The 27,902-nt window shown below is 40.1% G+C and overlaps 1 protein-coding gene and 1 long non-coding RNA gene across 3 annotated transcripts in view; one reads left to right on the forward strand and one right to left on the reverse strand.

Annotated features, from left to right (window-relative positions):
- Positions 1–27,902, reverse strand: part of LOC127417330 (genetic suppressor element 1-like) — a 380,629-nt gene that overhangs the window by 282,781 nt on the left and 69,946 nt on the right. The gene's annotated exons all lie outside the window — the stretch shown is intronic.
- On the forward strand, positions 14,558–27,697 carry LOC127417342 (uncharacterized). Its single transcript, XR_007893258.1, has 3 exons — positions 14,558–14,721; positions 23,980–25,147; positions 27,252–27,697. It is a non-coding gene; the product is annotated as an uncharacterized LOC127417342 (long non-coding RNA).

The following is a 27,902-nucleotide window of genomic DNA, read 5'->3' on the forward strand; positions in this document are numbered from 1 at the left end:
TTTCCATCTAAATGTTTCAAATTTTTGAGCACATTTCAAAAAATGTAATTAAAATTTAACTACTATGTCATGCACATTTTCTTGAGGGAGCTGCCTTGATGGAGCAGCTGAATGATCTCCTTGCTTCGAGGACAGTTTTATTTGCAAGATTGGTGCAATTGTACCTTGTTTTATTAACTGCTTCCAGGAGATGCCGTAGAATAATTGTAACATCTGATAAAATAAGGGCTGAAATGGCTGCGATGCCCACCATTGCCAACCTCTGCATACCTGGGAGCGCCCATTCTCAAAACTGTTCTGGTGGATTGTGTCAATTACTGACAAGCGGCATCTCCTATCAGACATTTTTGCGTTGCCTCCGGCATGTTTACCTTCCCTTGTGCTGTGACCAGAAGTGCGTTTTGTCAGCAGAAGATCTTGACGCATCAATCTAACAAAGAAATTTCTATGCATCAATTCTAGATTTCAAGAATCAATTATCATTACTATATTAATACCCAATGTGGTACAGAAACTGTCTCAGTTCTCACAACAGACAAGACTGAACGTATGCAAGATTGAAGGGGGAAAAAACGCACTTCAAAATGAATAAAGTTCATGCTGCCGAATTCACTCCCTGCGGCGCACAGGATAAGCGGATGGATGGATGGATGGGTAGGTGGATGGATGCTGTCGAGTTCGGCTTTCTGTGACAATATTCATAACTGTTTTTGTCCATTTGACCAAAGTAAGTTCATTTGTTGTTGTTTTCTTCTCGGATTATGATATATTATATTGTTTATATTGCTTTATATGTCTATAAAATCCATTATTTCTCCATAAAATAGAACACAGCTTAAATAAATGTGAATGCCTCTCCCATTAAAAATGAATAAGGAACATAACTGACTTTATATTCTACAAGTAGATAGTTTTTAATTCTATAATACTGCTTGATTTAAACATCAATCTGCAGATGACATATTTATCTGCAGATGACATATTTCATTTGTAATTATTGGTGCAATAAATGTTATGATGTGCAAATCTATAACGCTTATTCCATGGTTTACATACCGTTGGTTTGTCTATGTGATTGCATCAAGTAATTGTGTTGCATTATGGTAAGCTTTATTCATATCAGATCTATAATGCATGTAACATCAGTATTATTTTTCTAATTATATACTGTATGCAGCCACACAAACCTCCTTAGTCCTAAATGCATCTGTGACTCTAGTGCTCAAGTCTGGTGCATGCCTGTGCTATATAAATGAAAAAAGTTCAGTAAAAACTTAATTATTATCAGCACATAATTATTATTTTTTAAATGAATCATTCCAAAATAAATGGACTGAATCAGATCGAATCAAATCCTGACCAAATTTCAGATTTCAAGATGCATCATAATCATTAGGTAAAGAATCATAATCAAATCTAATCGTTGTCTGTGCAAATACTTACAGTACACCCCTAGCCAGCAGCGTGGGAGAACCTGGTTCAGATCATTAAAACCAGGAAGTAATCAGAGGTTGCCTTTTCCCCTCTAACGTCACATTTTTACTCCACTGATGGTCAGGTTTAGGTTTGGGGTTTTGGTTAGGGGGTACAGTTTATAAAATATGCATTCCTCTTCTCTGTATTACAGCCTGTACAGCTGAAAACAACTCGCCCCTCTGTGGACATTACACCCTTAATTGGAGCTCAACACGTACCCGTACGCCCAACAACACAGACCAATTTTAGTTAAAGAACAGTAAATCTAAAGGGTTTGACAAGAGTAGGAATGGAAATTATAAGGAATTTTACAATTGTCATTCTGATTCCGATTCCTCTTAACGATTCTGGCTCCTTTACGGTTCCTTCAACTATTTATTTTTTTATTTTTATATTTTTATTTTTGTACTTTGTTGGAAGAAATATTTGAAAATAAGGAATTCAAATATATAAAGAATTAAACTGAATACAAATCAAATTTGCATTTGTTAATTTAATAATTTAGTAACTGATCCTAACTATGTATTAAATGAACATTTTAAACAAACCAAAAATGTGATTACTTATTACATTCATTTAGTTATTCTTTTAATAAAATTCCTCTGATTACTACAAAACGCAACCAGTAACTGCACCTGCCTGACTGAAGTCCAACAAGTCTTCATTAAAACATAACACAGGAACAGTTGTTATTTTATTTTGAGTTGGATATGTTGGATATGAGTTGAATAAAGTCATTACTGGTGCGTCAGTATGATTAATTTAGTAACAGTTGTGAACGACGCGAGTGATTTTGATTACTTAAAGAACCGGCTCAAATGAATAATTTTTTGGGGGAATCGGACCACACTTGTTGCACTATGTGGTTCACACTGTAGATTCAGTAGCGGGGTAGCGCTGTAGGAAACACTGTCAGATATTTTTTTGTACGGTGTTCCGCACGCATTGGTGGAAAATTGCACGTTCAATAACCGGTTCTGGTATCTTTAAAAACATGGAACCAACTCTGAACAAGAACTGGTTCTCAGCTATAAACACAAGACAACAGTAAATTAAGACAACACAAATATATCAAAACTATTTACGAGGTATAAAAACACGTGCACATGATAAACAAACACACAATGTAGTTACCGATGAAGTCCTGCATGTACCATGATATATCTGATACAGTACTTTTTTGTAAGGGCTTTACCAGAAAGAGAGTTAAGAATGAATAACGTGTTCATAAGTGCTCATATTTGTGAACATTTGCACAATGCTAAGCTTAAGTTTAGAGAGTGTGTCAGTACAGCGATACTCACAAAAGATAAAAAAGAGCTGATCAGTCCGATCTAACGTACAGTGTTAACAAACACCCGGCAACAACAATCAATACCTGTAACACACACTAATTAACACTAGCTCACATCATTTCTATAATTTCATTCTGCTGAGGGTCAAAGGGCATCCAGAATGAGGTCATTTAAAAAGCTCCTCTGAAGTCTGATGTAAACAGTAAATATGACTCCATGACCTCAGAAATGCATTAACACACATGATGTTTATTTAATATGTTCTCATACAATATTAATTTCCAGTTGAATTCATTTCTAAGTAACATAACCACAGACCTCAAACCACTTTGTTTTCACAGCCTTCCCAGCATGCACCTCTCTGCTGCCGAAGGCCACATTATGACAAGGCAGTTTGTCTATTATTAACACACCTCTGTCTCTCCGACATATTTAATATGAAAGAACAGATTACATGGCAGAAAGAGAAATATTAGGACTACAACACACTTCTATCCAGAGGAAATTCTGATATTAATTCATTCAAGTCTGCGCTAACCAAAAATGTTTGGATATGGTAAAATGTGTTACAACTGAGCTGAGAATACTACACTCTTATTGGTAGCTGACAGCATTATCAAATTAGACAAAAAAAATAAAATAATAATAAACAAATATGCAAAGGATGGGACGATAATTCTGTGTGCACGTGACAATAGTATTAGTGCTTGACCCATTTATCGGCCGATATTAGCCTTTCACCGATATATCGGTATCAGCGTATATATTTTCCGATATGCGCAGGTCTGACAACGTTTTTTCAGAACATATTATGCACAAAACAATGCTTGGGGTGATTTAGAATTGGTGTCATAACGTAGTTTGTCCAGCAGAGCGCACTCCGACTCCATTGTTTACAGAGCTGAGCTGATGGTGGTTCTGCTGACAGGGCGGAGTTAAGCGGTGTCTTCACGGTAAGTTGCTAACTAGTTTGTGAAATACATACTGGAAAGTTAATAAACAATGACCCCATCATTTTCCCTTTTCAATATAACTAATATAACATTAACCCTGTCCCTGACAACCATGTCACTCATGTCTGTTTTCTGTTAGCCAGTTTGTCAGTGCAGTCTGTAATGTAGAAGATTGAAAGGTAACCATCAGAGCATCTTTTTGCAGCTCAGCAGACAACGATGCAGTGGTGGATTGTGTCTACGTTGTTACCTAGTTGGTGAGACGCAATGCTGGAAAATAAACAACGTTCCTCTTTTACTCTACGCGACATTGAGCTTAGAGCTAACTAGCTAACCATGTAGCTACTTTCATTGCTTGTCAGCTGAGTGGAAGCTAATGTGTAAACATATATTTACCAAACTGTTTTGTTCCAGGATTCACAGTTTGGTACCCCCTTCAACCGAACAATTCCAGTCATTGCATTTATAAAATGTAATATTTAAAAGTCTGGTTTTCCACCGTTGAAAGTTTCCCCTGAACATGTATAGCAGAATACGGTGTAACACCGCTGCCGCTGTTTATCTCTTGACTTGGCAGGTGTAAATGCTTCTTGTTTTACAACCTGCCACTAATTGACTGGCAGTATTAAAATAGTCAGCATTTGATTGATACTAAACAGTACTGATGTTTATTTAGCTATTTATTTTATTTATATTTATTCTTTATTTAAAAGAATATAATAATTAAATTAAAAATAATTAAATAATTAAATTAAAAATAATTAATAATTATTAATAATTATATTAATAATTAATAATTATAGTCATTTAATTTATATAATTAATTATTAATACAATTATTATTATTAAATATTAAAATGATTAATTATTAAATGGTCAGCCATTGACTGATACTAAACAGTACTGATTTTTATTTAGCTATAATATTAATTTATTCTTTATTTAAATGGTCAGCAACTGACTGATACTGAACATACAGTACTGATGTTTATTTACCAATTTATTTATTTTTATTTATTCTTTATTTTCTCAGTGTTCATTTCTATAATTTGTTGACAATGTATAATAATAATGTCAAATATTCTTTGATAAAAATATTTGTTTAAGAAAACAGCCTTCTGAGTACCTTTGCATAGTCATATCGGTGCAAAATCAGTGCACAATCCACATAAAAAAGGTCTGTTTTCATTCCAGCTCAAAAATGTATTTTTGATTGACCGGAATCGGTCTAAAAAATCCCATATCGGTCGGGCTCTAAATAGTTTCCTATATTGCACTGGTATATTTACTATGTGAATGTTGCAGTGTGTGTAAAAATGAGCTGCTTTCCCATATTAGTTCAGAAATATACTCTTTCTCTCTTTCATTCTGCACAGAAATAAAAGAAGAAAATAAACCTTAATCTGTCTCTTTCTACTGTCATGTGACTGCAGGCATACAAGCTGCATATGTTCTGTCAGATAAGAACCGTACAGCCCTCAGGCAAGACCACAAAACACACACACACACACACACACACACACACACACACACACAGAGAGAGAGAGAGAGAGAGAGAGAGAGCTGGCCATCTGTTGGCAGTTACACTGTGAGAAAACACTCAAAGCCAAACAATGACAGGCCAAGTGTGTCTGTGTGTGTGTGTGTCGGCACAAAATTGTTCAACAAAGGGGTATAAATTCTCTGACAATGTTTCAGAAAGGTTTATGTAGGCCAAAGGGTTCCTTTTTTTAAAGAGATATGCTCGAGCTGCTTTAGGAAATGTTTGAGTTGATTTGACGCTGAGAGACATTTTAATGCATGCACCATGGGAAATTTAGCTCAACATCACTGTTTGGTGTTAAATGAGGAAGGTTTAGTGGAAGAACAGTGTGGTTTGCATGGCAACAGTTAACAGGAAGTGAGCATGCATTTTTCTCTGACAAAGACTTACGTGTATGTGTGTGTGTGTGTGTGTGTGTGTGTGTGTGTGTGAATGAACAGGTGAACATAGCTTCCCAGCAGCACCTGTCTTTGGCTCAGCTGTGAATATCTCCTTCCTCACACACACACCAGCAGAAAAGAAAAGAAGTGTGAGTGAGCAATAAAGAGCCAGTCATTAGAGGGCGACGACAGACACACAAGCTTATTTGTGTGTGTTTAATACCCCTAAAAGAAGTAAATCACACAGTCTATAACAGGCCAGAATCAGCTCTGGCAACAGTCGTGACAGCATTCACAGGCTTTACACACAGTGTACCAGAATCTAAACTGAGGACAGTCGTTTCGAGACAGACAGACCGACAGAGCATGTCTCAGCTAAAAACACATTCTCACAGTAGAGAGAACACAACTACATACTCACTAATGCTGTTAAAGACATATACACACTGACTAAAAACAATATGAGCTCAATACTGACACCTGTTGATCAGAGACTGCTGAGATTCAGATGAAATGAGATATGGTAATAGTTGTAATATTTGGGTGAATCTCATGAAATCTCATTCTATACCCTTATGCAAAACACAATTACTTAGAAACATTACAACAAATACTACCATGATTTGGGTGACCAGATTCCTGCTTGTGGAAAATGGGACAGCCCCCTCCCAGCAAAAATGAAATTGACGTATCCTTACCTAGGCGCAGATCAATGTGAAGTAGAGGGTGCATCCGCATCTGTAACAGCTGTCACCTTGTACTTTTCGCTGGTAGCAATTGTCTTTAAAGAGTTTATCGTAAAATGCAGATCAGTCCAGTCCAAAATTAAGACGTATGAAAAGCATTGCCTTCATGACTGTTACACTGAGTCGAGATTTATCCATGCTGCATTCATTAATAAGAACACATGCTCCACAGATGCAGATGTCCCAGGCAGGCATAAAACATAAAAACCTTGGCTAAGACTCCAAAGTTGATGGTCTTGCTCTCCAGCTCACGAAAAACGTCTGTCCATCTCTCAGACATGGCCGTCTTGTTCATGTTCCACTCAGTGATGCGACCCAGTATTCTACTGGCAAGTGTTCAGTCTCTGGACAACAAGCTCTGCGAGCTGAGAGCGCGGATCTCTTTCCAACGAGAGACGAGGAACTGCTGCATTATCTGCCTTACAGAAACTTGGATGTCTGCGGAGATTCCAGATACAGCCATCGAACCCGCGGGGTTCTCCGTGCACCGAGCAGACAGAGCAAAAGACCTCTCAGGTAAAAGCAGAGGTGGTGGTGTATGTTTTATGATCAACAAATCCCGGTTTGATCAGAGGAACGTACATTCTATCAAGTCTTTCTGCTCGCGGTCATTATCACTGCTGTGTACATCCCGCCACAAGCCGGCACAGACCGGGCACTCAAGGAACTGTATGGGAGTATAAGTGAGCAGGAAACCGCGCACCCTGAGGCCGTGTTCATTGTGACCGGGGACTTTAACAAAGCCAGTTTCAAATCAGTTGCACCAAAATACCACCAACATATCAGTTTCAACACACAAGTGGACCGGGTTTTGGAACATTGCTACTCTCCCTTCCGGGATGGCTACAAATACCTCCCCCGCACACCATTTGGCAAATCAAACCACTCTTCCATTCTTCTTCTGCCTGCTTACAGGCAGAAACTGAAACATGAAGCATCCACTCTAGAAGCATGTGGCAGGGAATTAATATCATCACGGACTACAAAGGGAATAAAAACTCCGCTGTGAACACCGCTGCCTCTCTCCCGGATGAGCTTAATATTTTTTATGCTCGTTAAGAGGGAAATAACACCGCCCTTGCGGAGAGAGCTCTCGCGGCCGAACCTACAGAGGTTAGTTCACTCTCCGTCTCTGTAGCGGATGTAACCCGATCCTTCTGACGGGTGAATATCCATAAAGCTGCGGGTCCAGAAGGCATTCTGGGCCACGTCATCAGAGTGTGTGCAAACCAACTGGCTGGTGTTTTACTGACATTTTCAACCTTTCCCTCTCCTTGTCTGTAGTCCCCACATGCTTCAAAATGTCCACCATTGTGCCTGTACCAAAGCAATCCAAAATCACTTGCTTAAATGACTAGCGTCCTGTTGCTCTGACCCCCATCATCAGCATATGCTTTGAGAGGCTAATCAGAGATTACATCTGCTCTGTGCTGCCTCCCTCACTGGACCCATTGCAGTTTGCATACCGCAATAACCGCTCCACTGATGATGCCATTGCATCTACAATACACACTGCTCTCTCTCCCACCTGGAAAAAAAGGAACACTTATGTGAGAATGCTGTTTGTAGACTACAGCTCAGCATTCAACACCATAGTGCCCTCCAAGCTTGATAAGAAACTCCGGGCTCTGGGCTTAAACAGCTCGCTGTGCAGCTGGATCCTGGACTTCCTGTCAAGCAGATGCCAGGTGGTTAGAATGGGCAGCAACATCTCCTTATCACTGACCCTCAACACTGGAGCCCCGCAGGGCTGTTCTTAGCCCACTCCTGTATTCCCTGTACACATATGACTGTGTGGCAACACACAGCTCCAGTGCCATCATTAAGTTTGCTGATGATACGACGGTGGTAGGTCTGATCACTGACAATGATAAAACACACACTCTGACACACTGGTGTCAGGGACACAACCTCTCCCTCAATGTCAGCAAGATCAAGGAGCTTGTGGTGGACTTCAAGAGAAAAGACAGAGAACAAAGCCCCATCACCATAAATGGAGCACCGGTGGAGAGAGTAAGCAGCTTCAAGTTCCTCGGTGTCCACATCACAGAGGAACTCACATGGTCCGGCCACACTGAGGCCATTGTGAAGAAGGCTCATCAGCGCCTCTTCTTCCTAAGATGGCTGAGGAAGTTTGGAATGAACCACCACATCCTCACACAGTTCTACACCAGCACTGTAGAGAGCATCCTGACTGGCTGCATCACCGCCCACAACTGCAAAGCCCTGCAAAGGGTGGCATCATCGGAGGTGAGCTTCCCTCCCTCCAGGACATATATACCAGGCGGTGTGTGAAAAAAGCTCAGAGGATCATCAGAGACTCTAGCCACCCGAGCCATGGGCTGCTCTCACTGCTACCATCAGGCAGGCGGTATCGCAGCATCAGGACCCGCACCAGCCGACTTCATGACAGTTTCTTCCCCCAAGCCATCAGACTTTTGAACTCTTGATCTCTCACGATCAACATACATCAGCACTGCACTTTATTAATCTTATTATCTCACACCGGACTATCAAAAATTACATTCTCTCTTAACAACACACTGGCAACTGACTATCAACCGACAGCCTGAATGTCAATACAGTACAATACAACCTACTGTATATTTTATATATACTTTATATACTATTTTTATTGTATGTGTATTCTATATAATGTTAATGTGTGTTCTATATTGTGTTTATTGTACACTGAACATTGTATATTATTATTGTGTTGTGTAATTATGTGTATATTAGATTTGTAAATTGTGTTGTGTAAATCTGATGTTTATTGTAAATTGGTATATGTCTCATCACTGTCATGACTGCTATGTTGCTCGGAACTGCACCCAAGACTTTCACCCACTGTTGCACTTGTGCATATGGTTGTGTGACAATAAAAGTTATTTGATTTTGATTTGATTTAGTGACAATGTTTTTTGTGCAAGCCCACTCATCAAAGAGCATGGTTTTGTCAATCAAACTGAGAGTGAGGAATCTGGAGTAGAAGTGTTCTGAGTCTTTCCACTCTGGGATCTCAGTAGAGCCCACTCAATGTTTTTCTGTGTTCTCCAATGAGCAGCTCCAATTTTGGAGGTAATCCATCGATGCTGAATAAAAGTTTCCCACTTCACAAAATAAATCATCTGCTCGCATGTCACCAGCTTCAACCATGGCATCCAACAGCTTTTTAATGTCAGAGGGTATGAATGATTCCTCCAGCCTGGCCTGCAAGACTTTTCTCAGGTCATGAATGTGCAAAGCAACTGTGGCAGATATGTGGTCTTGCTCCACTATCTCCAGTGCATGGTTAAAAGTGGCTATTTGCTTGAGTGCGAAGCCAATCCAAAGTTTAGTGCAAGGATCTCTGAAAATGTCTTAGAAACTTTGGGCATTTTCTTGAGAAAGAAAGAATGCACGCAGACCACGCAGACAGTAAACAAATTAATCCGTTCATGACCTCAAGACTAGATTATTATTTTTACTGAGAGGATGTCCAGTAAGTTCCATAAATAACCTTCAATTGGTTCAAAATGCAGCAGCCAGAGTGCTGACTAGAATCAATATGATCATATTAGCCCCATTTTATCATCGTTACATTGGCTACCTGTTAAATTTCGTATAAATTTAAAAATTTTGTTAATTACGTACAAAGCTTTTGAATGGTCTAGCTCCACAGTACTTAAGTGACCTTCTACCATGCTATATTCATTACGATCAAAAAATTCTGGCCTGTTAATAGTTCCTAGAATATCAAAATCCACAAAAGGAGATAGATCCTATTCCTATTTAGTTCCTAAACTATGGAACAGTCTCCCTAACAGTGTTCGGGATGCAGACACACTCACTGAGTTTAAGTCTAGACTGAAGACTCATCTATTTAGCCAGGCATACACCTAATTTATCCATCAACTCACAGTTAGGCTGCTTTAGTTAGGTCTGCTGGAACAGAAACATTTATCATGATCTATAACTCTGCAAAAAATTGAATGCCATCTATGCTAATATTATTCTGTTTGTATCCCTGTCTCGAGGTCACCAGAACCGGCCAGATCCAGCTCCGTTTCTGCTTGGTGTCGGACTACTCTGCTAAGTGTCTCACTATGAGTGATGAAGACTAAATGCAGCCTGTGTCAGCCAGACATCACTTCAGTCTGTTACGATGGACTTCAGAGGATAAACTGATGCCAACTCCAACCAAAAGATGGTATAGTTCATATGCCACTGCCTGAACCTTGGACTTAGGATAGACCTCACCGAAATGACCGGCAGGTTGAACTGCGATGCACCTCACTCATCTCTGCCTGCATCACCTTGGTCTAATGATGGACAACGCTACTGAAATGGAATACATAGACTATTAATGAATTGCCAACAAAAGCCTTCATCAGCCAACTAACAAAGGACAATACAGCTATATAAACTTCTGCAGTTAATCCAGGATGGACTTCAAAGACATTAGTCATTAATCTTACAGTTCTTACAAAACCTTTGTTTAAACACTGGCCCTTAACACTTACTTAGTTTAATAATTTTAACCCATGACTTGCACTGCACATAAATAACTAATATTGGCATTATATATATCCTTTCTGCAGCCTTTGACACAGTCAACCATCAGATCTTACTCTCTACCCTCTCCTCGCTGGGCATCACAGGAACTGTTCTTGACTGGTTTAACTCCTATCTCTCAGGTAGGTCCTTCAAGGTAGCCTGGAGAGGTGAGGTATCCAAGCCTCATCAGCTACTTACTGGGGTACCTCAGGGATCAGTGCTTGGGCCACTTCTCTTCTCTATATACACAACATCACTGGGACCCATCATTCAGGCACATGGTTTCTCTTACCACTGCTATGCTGATGACACGCAACTCTACTTTTCTTTCCAGCCCAACGACACCACAGTGACTGCTCGAATTTCTGCCTGCCTGGCAGACATCTCGGCCTGGATGAAGGAGCACCACCTGCAACTCAACCCAGCCAAGACTGAACTCCTTGTCTTTCCAGCCAACCCTGCTGTTGAACAAAACATCACCGTGCAGCTGGGTGCAACTACAGTAATGTTTTCCAAATCGGTCAGAAATCTAGGGGTAACCATTGACAACAGACTAAACTTCACAGACCTCATCTCAAAGACTGCAAGATCATGTAGATTTACACTCTACAATATCAGGAAGATAAGAACCTTCCTCTCTGAACATGCCACACAACTGCTTGTCCAGTCACTTGTCATAACTAGACTGGACTACTGTAATGCTCTCATTGCAGGCCTCCCTGCATGTGCAATTAGACCCCTGCAAATGATCCAGAATGCAGCAGCACATCTGGTCTTTAATGAACCAAAGGGAACGCATGTTACACCACTCCTCGTCTCTCTCCACTAGCTGCCAGTTGATGCACGTATCAAATTCAAGGCTCTGATGCTGGCATACAGAACAGTCACTTGGTCTGCTCCAGCATACCTAAAATCATTTATGCAGAGCTACGTGCCCACTAGAAGCCTGCGGTCGGCTAAGGAATGTCGCCTTGTTGTACCAACACAAAGAGGCACCAAAACACTTTCCCGGACTTTCGGCTTCATCATACCACATTGGTGGAACGACCTTCCCAACTCCATCCGTGAAGCTGACTCACTCTCTGTCTTCAAAAAATGACTAAAAACACATCTTTTCCATGAGCACTTAACCAGTCATTAAAAAAAAAAAAAAAGAATTCCTGTTGCACTTATTCTGTTTTGAATACTATTCTGATGCTAATGAAACTTTGTAATACGGCACTTTTCGTACCACTGTCTCCTTAAGATGATTCGCTTATGTTTTCTTCTTTTGTAAGTCGCTTTGGATAAAAGCGTCTGCCAAATGAATAAATGTAAATGTAAATATTCATGCTGGTTAGCCAGAGGGGAACTGGCCCCACAGTGAGCCTGGTTTCTCCCAAGGTTATTTTTCTCCATTAACCAACATTTTATGGAGTTTTGTGTTCCTTGCCACAGTCAACTTCAGCTAGCTCACAAGGGTTCTAAATACAATTATTATTTATTTATTACAAAATTTACAATCATATTTAATCAAACTACACAATGACTCAGACACTTTACAGATATTACAGTTTCATTTTCTGTTAATGCATGATTTTCTGTAAAGCTGCTTTGAAACGATGTGTGTTGTGAAAAGCGCTATACAAATATAAATGACTTGATTTGACAGTATAAAGTAAATATATTTCGAATATTTTTTTAATGTTTGTTGTAATGTAATGTAATGTATCCTGTAGCAATTAATCACACAAAACTGTGCAACTAATTAGTTAACATTCTTTAATTGATTCACAGCCCTAATACATATAATTTTTTGGATTACTGTAATGAGAAAAATATTTTATTATTATTATTATTATAACAATTATTTGTGCATTAAAAAAAATCTTTTGTTTCTAAGGACAAATATGGCCCTGACATGGGCATGAAAGTTTTGTGAGATTCACCCATTTAAAGACTAGATTCTGTTATAGTTTTGTGGTATAGGGAATCACCTCACAAGAGGCTTTACTACTTCGATGAAAAGGTTTACATAGTCACAAAAAGACATTTTACATTTTACAAATGTACACACACTAAAATATAAATCAGTTTTAAGTTATTTGCAATATCAGGTCATCACATACTACATACTGTATACTGTATATGGGTGTTTCCTCAACTTCAATATCATGTCCCAAGGTTTGATTTTTATTGTTTTTAGTTTTTATTATTACAACTAACAGATTTCAACTTTTTTATGCATAGATTTGACTGTTTTAGCCATAGATACCTGTACGTAGTTACCCCCATTCGACCGCTCCGGACACGTCAACGCTTCCGCCATCTTGGAACTGTCAACATTTTGGACATTTAGAACTCACACCAGCCATCCTAATGCTTTTCACTGAAAATGCCACAACATTGTGCTGCCTACAGTTGTAAGAACCACATGGATATAAATTCCAAACGAAATAGGATAACCTTTCACAGGTGAGAATGTGTTTTTTGTGTAGTAATTCAATATCATACATTTTTAAACTATGGTAACTTTTCAATGTTGTGTTTGATTTCTGTTTAAAGTCATTTTTTTTATATATATAAAAAATATTTAGAATTATTTAACGTTAATGACAAACTAAATCGTGTGAAAATCAACTGCCAAAGACTGTTGCAGATGCACGGTCAACTGCTTTCATCTGTTAATGTATGGACTTAGGCTTTTCCAATATGGTGGACGGCTTACGTATAGCAGCCCATAGGAACAGCGGTTAATGAGGCATCTATGTATGTATATCTATTGTTTTAGCCTTGAACTTTCATGAAAATCCATAAAAAAAGTGTTACATGTTTAAAACCGTGATAATCTAAACAAAGAGTGAAATAAACAAAACATTTCAATATTTATTGTGCAAAAAAAAACTTGCTTGAGATAAAACATGAGACAAGTGATGTTTGAAGAAAAAAAAATTAAGGTAATTATCACTTGTGAGCAGAATATTTTTATTGGGTGTCATTCCCAGTCAAGCTGTAAATTTGCCAAATTCCGCAAAAAGTGTACAAATATTATTTAAATGTTTTTATGTACGATACATAAATTGTTAGCTATGAAATCAGCCTTAGTAAGACAAAAGAATCTGTCATTTTATCTCATTTAAACATTTAAAATGTAATCAGCATCATTTCCAGCACAGAATTAAACAAAACAGAATTTGTGATGTGCTGGAAACGACACTGTGGGAATTTTCATGACTTTCAAAAAAAAAGAAAAATGAAATATCCTGTGATTCATGTACATATTCTGTTGGACATTGTTAGAAGACAAATTAAACTAGTGTTCACAAGATTTGTAAATGAAAATTGGATTATAAATTCACAGGACTGAAAGAGCCTGAGTTTGAAGTAACACCCATATATGCATTTGATATATTTTAACAGTGTGGAGGCAGTTTCTTTTTCTGTTCTACATTATGTTCAGCATCAGCCTATTGTAGAAGTAGTGTTATATAAAAAAGCTTCACTTCATCTGTGATAAGACATCCTCCTCCTGAGCAAGATAAGAACACATCACATCATAACATACACCGGTCCGCCCATATAAACATCACAGACTGGGTTACTTCAACACCTCCTCCACTGATCGCTACACTAACCATATGCTGCGTATGTGAGTGTGTTTGTTTATCTCAAGTGCTTCTGCGGTGAGCTGTGTGCCGTTGTGCGCCTCGCGCTGAGAGGTTTGAAAAGCATCCAGTGCTCCTGTCTTCCTGCGAGCACGTCTCCTAGCAACACACTCCGAGTCCAAACACCAGCTGCTGCAGAGGATATCAGGTGCTACCACACACACACACACAGTGTGGGGTTGGGCAAAATTCTGAATTTAATAACTGGCTCCCTTTCGATTTGTATTTGAATTGAATTGGCCACACCCCACAGAATGTTGAATTTGAATTTTTGAATTGGAATGACAAGAAAAGGAATTTACAGAATTGTAATTCAAAGAAATTCATTGCGGTCACACAACAGAGGAATTTTATTAGTCAAGTGCAACAAATCACAAATAATAAAATCTTTAATTATGACCAATTATGCCTATTCCCCCCCCCCCCCCCCCAATATAAAAAAAAAAAAATTATCAACTTATATTTCTCTAAAGTAAGTTCAATAATGTAAAAACAATGGACCTTTTTTACATACATATCCGGGTTTGGAATGCAGAAGTACACAATCGTAGGGCAAACTTGTATAGCGGTTAATGGGAGACAACAGCAAATATAATTTTTGCTTGCCTTTTTGCCCCAACAAAGGAGAAAAATACACTATTACGCTTTCAAAGCTTTCCTACTTACACTTACGCTGCTCAAAAAGGTGGAAACATGCCATCACAGTATTTTAAACTGTCTATTGATTATTTAATACATTGAGCTTTAACCACACAAGTGTGTTATTAATAAATGTCTATATCAGTATATGCCATAGACCAAGGCATGTGAGATGACATTATTAGACAAAATGTTAGCTCCAGAATTATTGTCACCCTTCATGTTGTTTGGTTTCAGTTTGAAGATGTTATTGAAATCTGCTATAATTTGCTAATATCCATCAGAGACAGTTTAGCTGAGATGGAGCACTTGTATAAGATGAATGGGAGAAATTGGAACACCCAATATAAAAGAGCCAGTCACCTTTCGGAAACAGACATCGCCTGTCGTTCATCTCGAGAACGTGCATGCGCATTAGCCGAGTAGGTATAGCTGCAGGCCGGAGATCTCCAAATGAGGGCGGGATCTCCAAAATAGGCTGTGGTTTCTGCAGAAGGGGGCAGGGTTACCACAAAAGGGGGTTGCACCGATTCCAAAAGGGGGCGACACCCCAACAGATGGTTAGGGTTAGGGAAATGGTAAGGTAAGGGGCTCCCTATATCTTTGCTGGAGATTTGGAGCTCTTTGGAGCAATGCCTGCAGCTATACCCTAGTGTTGTCAGATTTTACTGCTGATTTGAAATATGTTCTTTGATCGTAATCTTGACCAGCTGTTTTGGAGATTTCAGTCTTTCCCCATTTAAGAAGAACTTTTATGGTGGTTTATAATTATAATTTTATTTATTTATCACACATTATACATTTGCACATATACAGTGAAATTCTTTTTTTCACATATCAGAGTGCAGGGTCAGCCATGATACGGCGCTCCTGGAGCAGATAGGGTCAAGGGCCTTGCTCAAGGGCCCAACAGTGGCATCTTGGCAGTGCTGGGGCTTGAACCCCCAACCTTCTGATCAGTAACCCAGAGCCTTAACCAACAAGCCACTACTGCCCCTTTTATCCATAGAAAATAGCTTCCCCGGAGCGTTTCAAAGATGGCCATAGTTAATACTGCCATTTCTGATGGTTGGTAAAGTTGCTGAAAACGTAAATATATGTAAATGAGGGTGGTAGGGCTGGGCGATAAAACGATATCAATATTTATCGAAAAATATATCATTTTTCAATATCAATGATAAACTTTTGAGTAATTTTCTATATTTAGCCTATGTTCTATATCTAGACAATCAGGAATGTGTCGCTAAAATACAAGTAGTTCGGCAAAGTGATACACACAACTAGCTACCTGAATCAAAGACTTGAAATCAGCCTGTTAGGAAGCAGGCAGCCCTGCTGTCATGGAAACCAATCGGGCTCAGTACACTGTAAAAAAAGAATTGTTGAGCAAACGTAAAAATTCGATGCAACATGATGCAGTAGGATTTTTGGGTTCTCTCAACAACGTTTGAATAATTGTCCTCAGTAACATTTCTTTGTTTAGTCAATGTGAATTTGTTTGTTCACTAAATGCAAAAAATCTCTTTGAGAGAACTACTAATTTCTAGTTCAGCCAACTGACAATTCACAATGTGAGAACTTTAATTTTGTCATCATTTAAAGTACTTTTATATGCAGTTACCAGAAATCTTTGTTTGATGTAGACACACAATAGACCTCAATCCTTAACACACAAACCTCAATAACGGTGACAATCAACAAACCTCATTAAGTTAAAAGATGAGCTCCTAACATCACCACACAACTATTAACTAACCGTGCCAACAGTGTCAAAAAACAACAACAACAAAAAGCATAAAGTCAGCAAACAGTAAGGAACAAGTCTAAAACACTAACCACATAATTTATTCATGTTGAAATGCATGCTGGGAACTCACACATCAGCAACACTGTTTAACATGAAATTGTTCATTCAGACAACTCTGTTTGACTAGGGACAAAATTTGGGGGACTATTGTTGGTACAACATGTGTTTTTAAATAGATGTAAAGTAATTTACATTTTTAGTTTCTGTGACTCAAAAATCCCCATAAGCTGGATAAAATGCAATTTCATTTTTTACAGTGTAGTCGCTAGCTGGCAGCTAGCTATCCGGCTAATTTAATATCGTTGTGTACCCAACAAGACAGCACTGACAATGCAATACAACAGTTCAACTGAACACAACAACAACTCCAAAGTCAACACCACTCCTGTTTATTTATGTTTTGTTTTAAATGTTTTTTGATGATACATAGTGCTGTAACTGGCAAGAAAGTTTTCTTCTTCTGGTGATGTTTATTGGCAGTTGGCAATCCAGTTTATGGTGCATTATCGCCACCTACCGAGCTGGACAGTGAAACGTCACAAGAAAGTCTTTCAGTGGAGTCAAACTGAAGATAATGAATTTGGCTGAATTTCTTCAAAAAGAGGTCACACTGGGTGTTCTTTAAAGGTAGCTTACCCTATGAAGTTTACTTGTAAACAAACAAGTTATGTTAAATTCATTCTTGAGGTCTAACAAACTTGTGGAATGCAGTTCTGCCCCAATTAATGATATGAAATGTATATCGTGATAAATATCGATATCGAACGATATGAAAAAAATATTGTAATAATTTTTTGGACCATATCGCCCAGCCCTAGGTCATATGCTAATGAGCTCATGGTTGTGAAGAAATGAACATTTCTGAATCAGCTGTTTTTCACTTTAGTTTCGTAAAAAACTGCTCTCCATGGTTGTTTTCTGTACATGTGTAAGTGTTCCTGTATATCTCATGTGAAACTCATCATTACAAATCATTACAACACATTACGAGGACTTTTTTTTTAGGTTACAAACTGGTAATTACAAGGGTATTATGCTATAAATGTGGTTTGAGGACATTTCTAGTGTCCCCATAATTCAAATCGCTTAAAAAACATACTAAATGATGTTTTTTTGAAAATGTAAAAATGCAGAAAGTGTTTTGTGAGGGTTAGGTTTAGGGGTAGGGTTAGGGTTAGGGGATAGAATCTATAGTTTGTACAGTATAAAAATCATTATGTCTATGGAGAGTCCTCATAATGATAGCTGCACCAACATGTGTGTGTGTGTGTGTGTGTGAGAGAGAGAGAGAGAGAGAGGGGGGTAGGGAAGAAATCTGCCATATGCTTTTTAAAATGTCAGCTGACTGCGAGAAAGCAACCATTAATCAGTGTGTGTGTGTGTGTGTGTGTGAGTTTGTGGGATACTTAGCTATAAAAAAACTAACATTTTTTATAAATATTATGAATTTTTGAGTCTTCTCAGTTTTCTCAGGGTTACACCACATGAACAAAATGTGCCTTTCCATAAAAATGTCAAATTAAATATCAGATGTTTTATAAAACTTCACGCTCAGTCTTGAGGGTCTAAAAGTGTCTGCTCTGTTTTATGGTTTTTATGGTCAACATAAACTACAAAATAACTACCTACATGTTGGTTACACCCAATTACTTTGATTTGGTGGACTAAAGCATTTTTAATCATATTTTAAAACACAACTGTTTCACTGATTATTTTTTTAAGAAACAACAATAGAAGATTATTCTGCACTAGTCATGCCAACAATTCTTTTTTCAGGAATTTCAGCTTTTAATGAGACTTTTTTTTTTTTTTCGTCTCTGGACACCACATGACATTTTTTTGATTGAGATCTGATTGGGGGATTTCACCTATAGAAATCTGTCAACCTCACACATGTCGAAATCTAATTCTGACTGGCTAATCGCCCTTATTTTAAGTCAAACATAGAAAATGAAATATTTTACTTACATGATTAGTTCTAAGTAATGCATGACACAATTGATCTAAAGGGGATGGAAAGGGGAGGTGGTGGTTTTACAAGGTGGATGCTTTTTGGTATTTCTTGCAACAAGGGGGATAGCATCCCCTTGCATCCCCCCTCAACTCGAGCCCTACCTACAGGAGTAATGTGTGTTTGAGTCGTTTTAAGCGGGATTTTATCTAAATGATCCAAAAAATAAAATAAAATACGTTGTTGCTGGGTCACATGATACGAGGTACCTACAGAGGATACACACAGTGTTTTTTTTCCTTCTTTTAAAAAAAAAAATCTTTAAATAATTGTTGAGAAGAGCATACTATGGATTAAAGTGTGCCATTGATCATCCCCGAAACAGCATGTATAATATCAGCGAGGACACCTACATTTCCTCCAAGGTAAATTAAAGCTAACAACCTAACATTAATTAATGTATTGATTCTGGTCTTAGTACAGGTGACAGTAAATAAAGAGTTCACAGCATCAAAATGAGTGTGTTATGAGTTGTTATAAGCAGTTCTTTTCACTTACAATAATGTTATGAGGTTTGTAATCGCTATCAACTGATACTGTTCTCTTTTTATGTGACTGTGATGATCATTTGCCTCATTTCTGTTTCACAGTCTGCACAGTTTTTAATCAAATTACTGTGTAATTTAACAATTTCTATTAAAAAAAACATCAGATAAATATGCTTTACAATGTCGATCTTCATTCCAGCCCACGTAATAATATGAACCATTCCTTTTGTGGGAATATTTTGCAAAATGCCACGCTGTTCACAGCAATCTCCCATTAATTCCTTCTTGCGGTTGCTTTTGAAGGAATGCAATGCCAATGTTGTACAAAGTAACATTTACTGTATCTTTAACAATGCTTTCAAAGTGAATATCAGGCACAACAGTGCAGCTATAACATGGGCCGCCATCTTGATTGTTTTGGTTGAATGGATCACATGACTGCGTTACATGACAACAAATACGGCATCGTTTTCATATATCTCTGTTTTCCCAGTCCGCACTGCAACACGAAGACAGCTTTTTCAAATTAATCCACTTGGGAGAGTGTTTTCAAAAGCTCAGTTTTCGCTGACAAATACACCGTCTCAGTGTGGATGGAAGGCCAAAACGTAGAGAAGAAGATGCGTTTTCAAACGAAAACGTATTAGTGTGGACGTGGCCTTAGTAAACGTGTGTGTGTGTGCAGTGCCTCTGAGCTTCTGTAGACAGAAAAACAAACAACACACATACTGTAAAAACAGTGTGTTTAAGTATGCTTTCATATAAGGGGGGCCTGGGTAGCTCAGTGGTAAAGACGCTGGCTACCTCCCCTGGAGTTCGCTAGTTCGAATCCCAGGGTGTGCTGAGTGACTCCAGCCAGGTCTCCTAAGCAACCAAATTGGCCCGGTTGCTAGGGAGGGAAGAGTCACATGAGGTAACCTCCTCGTGATCGCTATAATGTGATTCGTCCTCAGTGGGGCACGTGGTGAGTTGAGCGTGGTTGCCGCGGTGGATAGCGTGAAGCCTCCACACGCGCTACATTGCATCCGGAAGGTATTCACAGCACTTCACTTTTTCCACATTTTGTTATGTTACAGCCTTATTCCAAAATGGATTAAATTCATTATTTTCCTCAAAATTCTACAAACAATACCCCATAATGACAACGTGAAAGAAGTTTGTTTGAAATCTTTGCAAATTTATTAAAAATAGAAAACGAAAAAAAAAAAAATCACATGTACATAAGTATTCACAGCCTTTGCTATGACACTCAAAATTGAGCTCGTGCATCCTGTTTCCACTGATCATCCTTGAGATGTTTCTACAACTTGATTGGAGTCCACCTGTGGTAAATTCAGTTGATTGGACATGATTTGGAAAGGCACACACCTGCCTATATAAGGTCCCACAGTTAACAGTGCATGTCAGAGCACAAACCAAGCCATGAAGTCCAAGGAATTCTCTGTAGACCTTAGAGGATTGTATCGAGGCACAGATCTGGGGAAGGGTACAGAAAAATGTCTGCAGCATTGACGGTCCCAATGAGCACAGTGGCCTCCATCATCCGTAAATGGAAGAAGTTTGGAACCACCAGGACTCTTCCTAGAGCCTGGCCAAACTGAGCGATCGGGGGAGAAGGGCCTTAATCAAGGAGGTGACCAAGAACCCGATGGTCACTCTGACGGAGCTCCAGCATTTCTCTGTGGAGAGAGCAGAACCTTCCAGAAGAACAACCATCTCTGCAGCACTCCACCAATCAGGCCTGTATGGTAGAGTGGCCAGACGGAAGCCACTCCTCAGTAAAAGGCACATGACAGCCCGCCTGAAGTTTGCCAAAAGGCACCTGAAGGACTCTCAGACCATTAGAAACAAAGATTGAACTCTTTGGCCTGAATGGCAAGCGTCATGTCTGGAGGAAACCAGGCACCGCTCATCACCTGGCCAATACCATCCCTACAGTGAAGCATGGTGGTGGCAGCATCATGCTGTGGGGATGTTTTTCAGTGGCAGGAACTGGGAGACTAGTCAGGATTGAGGGAAAGATGAATGTAGCAATGTACAGAGACATCCTTGATGAAAACCTGCTTCAGAGCACTCTGGACCTCAGACTGGGGTGAAGGTTCATCTTCCAACAGGACACCGACCCTAAGCACACAGCCAAGATAACAAAGGAGTGGCTCCGGGACAACTCTGTGAATGTCCTTGAGTGGTCCAGCCAGAGCCCAGACTTGAACCCGATTGAACATCTCTGGAGAGATCTGAAAATGGCTGTGCACCGACGCTCCCCATCCAACCTGATGGAGCTTGAGAGGTCCTGCAAAGAAGAATGGGAGAAACTGCCCAAAAATAGGTGTGCAAAGCTTGTAGCATCATACTCAAAAAGACTTGAGGCTGTAATTGGTGCCAAAGGTACTTCAACAAAGTATTGAGCAAAGGCTGTGAATACTTTTTTTCCGTTTTTTATTTTTAATAAATTTGCAAAGATTTCAAACAAACTTCTTTCACGTTGTCATTATGGGGTACTGTTTGTAGAATTTTGAAGAAAATAGAAAATAGGATCGGAAAATGGAGTACACACGTGCCCATACCCTCAACAACACTTACTGCTTTGGCCACTGGAAGCAGTGTTTTGAATTTCTGTAAGCACTGACCGATTTTAGCTAAAGAAAAGTCAAGCTATGGTTTTAACTGTGAGATCAATCTGCAATATGCTACCAACCCTTTCTCTCACTCTCTTTCTGAGGATGTTCACTCGTTTAGCTATACTGATCCTTCCCCACCTTTCACTCTCTGCAAATCAATGGCTCTTTGTGTGGTAATCCACAATAGCATGTGGTGTTGTGTGTGTGTGTGTGTGTGTGTGTGTGTGTGTATGTGTGTGTGTGTGTGTATGTGTGAAAAAGTGAGAGACAGGTCTACAAGAGGCTTAAGTGTGAGTTTGGGCTTCTGAGTGAAACAGCGTGTCTATAAAACGTCTGTAAAATGTCTTTAAAGTGCTGTGATGTTTGGTGAGCTGCTCCTCTCATTCACTTCATGCTGTAACACAGATAAACAGTACAGCAGCATATCTCTGCTTCCACCTGCTTCCATTCATCTCTCCGAACTGCACTGTTGACCATCAGGTCCAGACCAGGAACTTCACACCTTCACAGGAAGAGAACATCTGACCATCAGAACATCACTCACATAGACACACATAATGGTTTTACAATAGCAGTGAAGACATGCACATGGCTGCAGCAGAGTGGCTGTAAATGAAGGGAACATTAAGGGAATATCAGATGATAAATGTTTGCCAGCACGAGCAGGAGCATCATGGAACAACTCTCAACAATGGGGCCTTCATTCAGATATTACAAAGACAAAGAGAGAAGCGGAAAGCTCTTTAAAATGAACGTAATTTCAGTTGAACATGTCTCTGTTGAGATGGTGGAGGGTAATGGGAGAGTAACGGCTTCATGAATGGCTCAAGTTGTGAACCTGATGCAGAGATATTTAAGAATTTTAAAATATCAGAATATTTGCTTTTGGAGAAAGGATGCACCATAGAGCACTTTATCCAGGGGAACAACAAGCCTTTGGTTGTGAAAGAGCACAGTTACATGCACACCAATATGCTGATAACTACCAAAAATAAGCTTATTCAAAAAATCAAATTATGAAAACTTCATTTACATCTGATTTGAAATATTCAGATTGTTTTCTGCTTTTGACATCAAAATATAAATCTTTCACAAGTCATGTCACTTGAGTCTGTTGGATAAGCCAGTAAGACCACCAGTAAAGGTGTTTACATGCAGATAGATATCGTGGTAATGAGGATGAATTTACCTGTGCCGATTGCAGAACGTTTTTGCCTACGATCCAGATTTTTAAAAAAAGCAGTTTAAGGAGTTTACATGACCTTACATGTTGTCTGCTTATTAAGCATAATCAGTGTAAGATTGTGCATGTAAACACGTTCAGTGGTTAAGCTAAATCTCATCAGTGTAAGATCGTGCATGTAAATGCATTCAGTGGTTAAGCTAAATCTCTACACATTTGACATAGACAGGAAGAGACCATCTGGCAGATATTTAAAGCAACCAACTACACTGCTATTGAAATTCTGGCCTGATTTGACAGTCCTACAGTAAATATAGTTGTGCTCGTGAATATACTTGCAATATGCACACAAACAACTCTCTAAATTCATAATTTTGAAAATGTTTGATGCTGTAAACTGCAGTAAGTATGAACGCTCATTGTGGCCGAGACCATAAGTTTAAAATCAAAGGAGTCAAGGGTAAACATGACCTTAAATCCGAGAACTGAATGGAGGAATATGGCGTTGTCAGAGGAAGACAAAGGCACTGAGCTAACACTTGCTGCTAGGAGCTGTGGTGATGGGGGTGTGGTCATATGTCTGTCTGCAGGAGAGAGGGAGTGGTGTGGCTCATCAAGCTGATTGACATGATTTCTAACAGCTGTTTCTCATTACAGTGATAACAGAGAGACTCCTTAAAACATCTGAGCATGCCAGAGAATGGAGAGAGAGAACGAGTCGAGTGTACAGCGTTGGCATCTGTTGATGTCGAGTGCTTATTCTACTGAGTGTTGTGAAGAAGTTTGTTTATTTTGAGAGTGTTTTTGGATTGAGTAAAAGCACAGAAAGAGTGCATATGCTGTGCACAGAGGCAAAGGAAATAAAAGTCTACCTGAAGCGTGTCACTGCTCCCCGTCTCCTCATTTCCATACACGAACTCTGACGTGGTGTCACACTGGTGCCGAAACCTGGGATTTGAGGAGATAAGTCATCATGGAGTCCTCACCACTGGGCGAAGTGATCAAGACCCTCGCCGGCATCAAGCAAAACCAGCATCAGGCCCTCGTCGAGCTGTGGCTAGAGCAGGCCCAAATGGAGGACAGACAGGCGTTCCGAAGCCTGAAAAGACAAGAGGGTGTTGCTGCGGACACCCCGGAGCCCACCTCGACTGTCCAGCCAGTCGCCCTTGTGAAAATGGGGCTGGCAGACAATCCAGAAGCCTACCTCGATCTTTTTGAGAATGTGGGAATGGCCGCCTGACGAGTGGGTGGCCCGGCTGTTGCCATTACTCTCCGGGGAAGTGCAGCTTGCGGCCCAACAGCTCCCCGCAGCCAACATCCTCATCTATGCTGACTTGAAGAGAGCCATTCTGGAGCGGGCTGGCCAGACCCCCGAACAGAGCTGACAGCACTTCTGCGCCCTGAAGCTGGGCAAACACTACCATCCGTTCACCTTCGCAAAGCAGCTCTGGGATGCCTGCCAGAAATGGTTGCAGGCAGGGGAACCCCGCGGCACCCAAGACTTCACGGGCAAGGTGGTTCTGGAGCAGTTCATTGCCCAGCTGCCCTGTGGGATAGCCGAGTGGGTCTAGTGCCACCGTCCGGCATCGCTGGAGGAAGCGATTCAGCTGGCCGAGGACTACATGACGGCGCTTCCGGGAAGCAGTGATCCAGAGTCTCTCTCTGTCTTATCTCTCTCTCTCATCTCCCCTGCTAACTCTGCCTCTCTCTGCTTCCCCCCCAGGTTGGTGAGTCCGTTCCCATGGGTGTAGGAGGGGGGCCTGGGCCGGTCTGTTGGAGCTGCAGGGATCCAGGGCATTTCCAGGACCGCTGCCCCGTAATGGAGGTGGGTACGCTGATCCATATTTCTGATGCTCCACAGGCAGCCCCTGATCGAGCTGGGGCACATCAGATACCAGTGAGTTCCAAGGGGGATAAATATCAAGCTTTGGTGGATTCTGGCTTTTCTCAAACCTCTATCCACCAACGTTTGGTACAAGATGGGGAATTGAGCACAAATAGTTGGGTGAAGGTGCAGGTGTGTGCATAGGGATATTCACGCATATTCAGCGATTACCACTGAGATACTATTCAGGGAAAGAAAACAAAATGGATGCCGTGGTTAATTCCCGTCTCACCCATCTGCTAATTTTGGGGACGAATTGGCCTGATTTCAAGAATTTGTTAAGGAAATATGTGCGGATGGGTCCTGTGAAATAATGTCTCGGTGTGTGACATGCGATGCTATGGCTGGGAAGGCGGTGCCATTGCTGTCTACATCTGCTCCGTGTCAAAATTACGCAAGGGAGGGGGTCCCCGTCCTCAGAGAGTTCCCTGAAGGGGATTTCCCTCTAGAGCAGTTATGTGACGAGTCCCTCAAACACGCATTTGACCAAGTGAGTGTAATCCAGCCTAACGTCACGCTCACATACCCGTATTTTTCAATTATCAAAGATAGGTTGTATCCAGTGAAGCAGGAAACTCAAACAAAAGAAAATACAACCCAGTTATTAGTGCCGAAGAGCATTGGGAAGCTCTTTTCCAGGTGGCTCACCATAATCCAATGGCTGGCCATTTAGGACAGGAAAGAGCACTTAACCAAATAATGGCCATTTTTTTTTGTTGGCCGGGCATTCACTGCGTGCCGTGAATATCAGTTGGTGAATCCACCAGTCACCCCAAAAGCGCCATTGCGCCCTCTACCGTTAATCGTGGTACCCTTTGAAAGAATTGGTATGGACCTCATCGGGCCATTAGAACGGACCGAACGCAGACATCGCTTTGCATTAGTTCTGGTGGACTATGCCACACGATATCTGAAAGCAGTGCCACTGCGCAACGTCTCAGCACATAGTGATGTGGAGGGATTTTTCAGAATTATCTCCTGAGTGGGGATTCCTCACTCAAAAGAAATCCTCACTGATCAAGGCACTACATTTATGTCACGAAACATTTGTTTTCCAAAAGCCAACGGGTGGAAATGGACCCATGGTGCTTGGGCCCGTTATTGCTGCTTGCAGCTACATTTATTGTTATTATTATTATTTTCAAGGTTTTCGGTACTTTTGGGGTACATATCATGCGTGAAAACTCTTGAAATTTGCACACACATCAGAGTCATTGGCCATTAGGACTAGGAAAAGTTCACACTTTGAAATAGCCCTCTTATGTTTACATGAATTGCTTCAAAATTCTTTAGAATAATGTCAAAACACTGCTAATGTAAAATTGTCAAGGGATATTTTATATCTTAAATAGTGTTGCCATGGCAAAACATTAATTGTTATTATTCTTTTCTTCCTATATTTGGGTGTTTTTGAGGCACCTGGCATGCTTAAAATTTCATGAAATTTTGCACACACATCTGAGTCATCGGCCATTAGGACTGGGCAAAAGTTGTGGGGGGCTCTGTAGCACCCCCTTTAAATTGGGCATGTAACGGGGTCTCTGTAGCAACCCCATTTTCACCTAGAGTCACCAAACTTGGTACATTTAAAGTTCTCATTAAGCCGGAAAACTTTCATTTTAATTTCAATTATAGTTATTAGCTCCACCCAACAGGAAGTCAGCCATTTTGGATTTTTTGAATATTGCAGTCTCTGAACTTTTAAATACTCCTCCAAGGGGATTCATGAGACTGTCACCACATTTAGACAACATTATGCCAATACATTGAAGATGCTAAATTGTGAACAGATTTAACGGTGTTGCCATGGCGAGGTATTAAATTAATGGCAAAAAATAGGAAACAGGAAGTTTCTTAAACTCAGCAAAAAAAAAGAAACATCCCTTTTCAGGACATTGTATTTTAAAGATCATTTTGTAAAAATCGAAATAACTTTACAGATCTTTATTGTAAAGGGTTTAAACAATGTTTTCCATGCTTGTTCAATGAACCATAAACAATTAATGAACATGCACCTGTGGAATCTCAATGCTGTGCGTTACAGGGAAGACATCCTCCTCCCTCATGCGGTACCCTTCCTGCAGGCTCATCCTGACATGACCCTCCAGCATGACAATGCCACCAGCCATACTGCTCGTTCTGTGCGTGATTTCCTGCAAGACAGGAATGTCAATGTTCTGCCATGGCCAGCGAAGATCACGGATCTCAATCTCATTGAGCATGTCTGGGACCTTTTGGATCGGAGGGTGAGGGCTAGAGTCATTCCCCCCAGAAATGTCCGGGAACTTGCAAGTGCCTTAGTGGAAGAGTGGGGTAAAAACTCACAGCAAGAACTGGCAAATCTGATACAGTCCATGAGGAGGAGATGCACTGCAGTACTTAATGCAGCTGGTGGCCACACCAGATACTGACAGTTACTTTTGAATTTGACCCCCCCTTTGTTCAGGGACACATTATTCCACTTCTGTTAGTCACATGTCTGTGAAACTTGTTCAGTTTGTCTTAGTTGTTCAATCTTTTTATGTTCATACAAATATTTACACATGTTAAGTTTGCTGAAAATAAAAGCAGTTGAAAGTGAGAGGACATTTCTTTTTTTGTGAGTTTATATCTTCTTTGAGAAATGTGTGATTTAGATCAAATTAAGATGTATGTTTAGTCTTGGGGGCTAATCACATGGATGTGACTATTTTGG

This window comes from Myxocyprinus asiaticus, chromosome 26, assembly GCF_019703515.2.
Source record: "Myxocyprinus asiaticus isolate MX2 ecotype Aquarium Trade chromosome 26, UBuf_Myxa_2, whole genome shotgun sequence".
Lineage (NCBI taxonomy): Eukaryota > Metazoa > Chordata > Actinopteri > Cypriniformes > Catostomidae > Myxocyprinus > Myxocyprinus asiaticus.